This window comes from Physcomitrium patens, chromosome 2, assembly GCF_059467195.1.
Source record: "Physcomitrium patens ecotype Gransden chromosome 2, ASM5946719v1, whole genome shotgun sequence".
Lineage (NCBI taxonomy): Eukaryota > Viridiplantae > Streptophyta > Bryopsida > Funariales > Funariaceae > Physcomitrium > Physcomitrium patens.
In genome coordinates this window covers 17,853,163-17,857,835 of record NC_143411.1, presented here as the reverse complement: position 1 = coordinate 17,857,835, position 4,673 = coordinate 17,853,163, and the positions used below count along the sequence as shown (strand labels likewise).

Here is a 4,673-nt window from a genome sequence, read left to right as displayed (position 1 = left end):
AATAAAAAACAAAACTAATAAATAAATAAATAAAAGAATTGAAAAAGGATTTAAGTTGTCTCATCTCTTATATTGAAAATATTCTTTGGTGAAAATTAAGTTTTTAGATATATATACATTTTATAGAAATATCTTTGTACCTTTAGAATAAACTAATTTGATAGGATTATTGCTACTTTATCCTGGTTTGTTTTTTCTGATTTGATATATCATAAACCAAATGTTTTTAATATCCTTCATTAAAGTAACTTTAATTTATAATAAAAAATTCTAATACACTTCAAATTTTCATTAAATTCATCTTTTTAATTATGTATAAAATTTTTCTTTCATTCTCCACATAGTATCTTACAATCCTATTAAATTCATCTAAATTACAAAGATAAAAGGACCTCTCGTATTTTAAATAGTTCATAGAAACTGGAAGTTAAAAAGAAAAAAATGAACCTATTGAAAATATTTTCAATATCCAAAAGAAGTAAAACAAAAAATTATTAAAGAGGTTGAGGAATTGAGTCAATTGAAGAATAATTGAGTGGTAGAATAGATCCCAGAAAGACCAATGTACAAATAATTCTTACATAAAAGGATTGCTGTCTTTCTATTTCAATAGAAGTTGAACACCAAATCCACACATTTCAAACCAATAAGTTCAATGTCAGGTAAGAAAGTTCTGATCCATCCAGCACAATAAGATTGATAATTTGATTCATACAGTAAATAATGTGGTGCTCCACTACTCATTGATAACACATGTCTGCAAAGAAGCAAACTATGGGCACTTGTGAAGATTGAAGGGCCAGGACAGGAGAAAATTTTACTTTTTACAGAAAAAAAACATTTCAGTGAGAAAAATGCATGTGCATGCTGGTGTAGTGTGTGTGTGGAGGAATCAAGTGTTGTAATTCTTCCACCTGCTACGTGGTCGCATTTAAATCTCCGGATTTCGCCATCTCCTGCGATCTTACCCCATCCACCAATTAGTCTTCGTTGGAGCTGGGAGGGTGGTGCCGATGTTGAGATCTTGCTTGATTGTCGCTCGAACTTCCTACCTCCCGCTGCCGCAGCGCTGCTCTGGCCTGCAGAGCTCGCATAACTTTCTTCTTCTTCTCCAGCAGAGGTGGGTCGACTTCGATTCCCAAGTTGGCTGCTGTTCCGGCCACGATTCTCATGGCAGACTCGATTGTTGTGCACTTCAAGTATGCAACTTCTCTTGAGCGATCGTCTTGAGCTGGTCGATGGTGACCTTGCCAACCTTTATTTTCTGAGGGTCTGTTAATCCCTTCTCAGCACCTGCACATCGATGATGCGATTATTATTTGCAATCTGAAATCAAGGCCAACTAAGAGTGTGGACTATTCCGCGGAAATTGATATGCTCTGACACCTCGACCTCTGCTTCAGTTTGTGGCAATGTTTGCGAGTGGCAGAATCTTGTAACGATGATTCTGGGATCAATAAATTCTTTCTGCTTACATGCTCTCGTTTACGAAGTCAACACCATGCTCAGCAAACCATGGCCCATTTTGATTTTCATTGTCTGTTCTCTTGTTTTTTGAAACATGAGCGCAGGACAATTGTTGTGAATATTACTTATAAATCAACGCAACAGATCAACTCCATCCAGAGAGGCGCCGATCACACAATCGTAAAACAAAACCGTAAACCTCAGCTGCTAAACCAATTGACAATATACGTGTTACGTTGCAGTTCGGTCGACATGGGGGCCTCGTATTAGTTGTTGATGACATGAACTTCGAAGTTCCGGTACAAAGTTGTTTATGAGGAGATCTTGACACTGGGATAGTCACAGTGGATAGTCTGTTGATGAAGAAAGTTTTTTTGAAACATGAGCGCAGGGGACGACGATCCCGAATCAAAATCACCTGACTTCAAAATCTCCATGTGTTTACGAAGTCAACACCATGCTCGGCGAAAATTAGAAAGCACCATAATAGAGAGCATGCCAACATCTCGGAAGCAACTCTGAACCCCACAAAACCGAAAAACGTCAATTCTTCCATAAAACTTTATCTAGTTGCAAAAATATAAACTTAGAATCAACTGCCGGGGGAAGCAAGTGGAAGCAGATGTCGTTGATGTGAGCAAACATCTTCCCGCCCTTGCAACTCCAGATGCGGCCGACGATTCACCTCGACACGATACTGTTTCTACAAATTGCACAATGCACAAATGCACAATGCATAAATTACAATGCACATAATGCGCACCATGTATACAATGCTCAATTTCAAATAGACAGTTCTGTGTGAAGACTATTGTGAGTTATTTTGAGTTTGTGAACCAGAGAGTGCTGTGTCGCTTCGTGCTAGAACACAAAGAACCAGAGCCTGAGAACACATTGTAACAGTTATTGAAACTGTTCCTTCGCAAGAGTAACTGGCACACAGATGACAAAAACGCCCAGTAAACGCACTTTGCTTGATTTTTGATGGATAAAAGGCTTTTTTGTTTCACTTTTGACAAAAACGATGAGGCATGCGGTCAATCAGAGAGCGTTCTTCTTGTTTGACTTCTAAGCTGTCTTATATAAGAGACTGGTGGAAACCCGTGCAGTTGGCCACGTTTTTATTCAATTTATTTATCCCCCCTAAGCTGTTTTATATTAGAGATTGTCTTGTAAGATTAACTAATTTCATATGGATGTCCCATTCTAATAGTTGATTGAAACAAAAAGAATAATTACTTAAAACAGCCATTTGTTCAATTGTGGAACATATTTATATCATCACATTTTGATAATTGATTCAGATCTCAATTTACAAACATCGGAATTAATTTGAAAAAGAATTTTGTAATGATGTACAGAAAACCTCAAAGTAAACTAAAAAAAAACAAAAGTCAACCTGGTCCAAATGAAGATTCAATAGTGTTAAAACAGACGCAGTGCCCACAAAAAATCCCCAACTCACAACACATGAAAATCTGATGCTTCTCTCTGTGTACAACTTCACTACAAAGCTGAACCACTACATCTTCTGAACCAAAATCAACAAACATGGACTGCATCACTTTTGCTGAACCCTGAAAAAATTAACCAAAAATTAGCCAAAAAAAACAGTGGAAGTCGGCGAGAGATTCGATTGCTGCCCACATTAAGTGCGACGCGCGTACTTATTGTGAATCCTTTCATGCTTGACTTCGGAGGCCGTTGCCTAATAGCTTGTGAAACACCATTTAAAACACTGGCCATCATTGTCCATGAATGAAACATTTCTGTGAAGTAGAAGACTGGAAATCACCGGATGTAAATCACATTATGATGCCTCGAGACAGGAAATCACCGGATCGATGGATGCTTTCAAGATGACAGTGCCTACGCCTTGATGACTTTGATGACTTTATGTTTTATAGAGCACCGCGAACCCTCAGATTGCGGGATTTGAAGTGGTTCATCAGCGTCTAAACTTTTTTTGCAATTCCATTTTTTGTCCCCCTTCTCTCTTTTGCGATTGCGTTTGTAGAGAACCAACTCGTACAGGACATCACTTTTGCTTGTCGACTTTATCTTCCAACATCCCCCGCTTCTAGTTATAATTGAGTGCTCTTCAAGTCGCACCTATTCATCTCTCGTTCGCGCACATATTAAACGCAAAGTATCGACAAACCTAAGAAACTTCGACACAATTTTGCAACTTCGCCAACACTGAAGTTAAGCCAGTGTGTGTTGACAACAGAAGCGCACATAACTCAGGATGCGACCTGGTTATGCAGCATTAAGAAAGAAACATCAACGACTGCATTCGAAAAAATTCCTGACAATTCACCGGGTATCGTCACAAAAACCCTCGACATTGATGTGGAGATGGACATGCAGACAAAGATTCATCGCATGTGTCAAGTCTCTCAAACTCCGATGCCGAGGGCTTTCGACTTCAAATTTGGTTCACAGCATGTGAGTACAATAATCAGTGCTCAAACCAAATGCATTGCATTGTAGAACTCTGAAGGATAATGCCAAAGTGGATGGTGCCAGCCAGAATCACGCTCGTCTGCATGAAGTCCTTGCCAATGCCGAAGTTGAATTCGCTGCATTATTCTCCACTCTCGGGGAGCCCACACTTAGTCAGCGAGTAAGTACGCCTACATATTTGTGTAATTCAACTTGATTAAAAAATGTGTAATTAAAAATGAATTCAAAAATGTGCGAATACACACATAGCAAATGGAGCTCTTCGGTGACAGAATAAGCAGAGAGTCCCTTCAAAACGTTTCGCATGGAGTTCCCTTGATTCGGTGAAAGGTAAGCAACGTTGGAATCTGAGGGACGTGCTCACTCACCTTACTTGTGGCAATGTTTGCAAGAGGCAGCTGTGCAATATACGCAGATGAGCATGATAAACTTCGAATCGTCATTCTACTTCCATTAATGAAACAATACCGAAATCGATAAGCTTTAAATCCGCCGATTGAAAACTAAGGCAACCAACATCCAATCATACAAAATCATACCTTTGCAAGACCGTAGTCGGTTCAGTAAAGATTAAGAAACTAATCCCTATTACCAACTGAAAAAACAGACGCTCCTATCAACTCCATTTTCGATTAGCAAACTGACAATCGAATCTAGCAGCAACACATTGACATGAGTTATCACGTAAACTGTAACCATCGACATTTCTTTAAAAAAAAGAAAAATAAAGAGTGCCAAGG

General features: G+C 38.8%; 1 long non-coding RNA gene across 1 annotated transcript; it reads right to left on the bottom strand.

Annotated features, from left to right (window-relative positions):
* Window positions 1-574: 574 nt before the first annotated feature.
* On the bottom strand, window positions 575-2,298 carry LOC112274320 (uncharacterized). The gene is made up of 2 exons (XR_002967391.2): window positions 1,886-2,298; window positions 575-1,293 (listed from the first exon to the last, which is right to left on the bottom strand). It is a non-coding gene; the product is annotated as an uncharacterized LOC112274320 (long non-coding RNA).
* Between the last annotated feature and the right edge of the window lie 2,375 nt (window positions 2,299-4,673).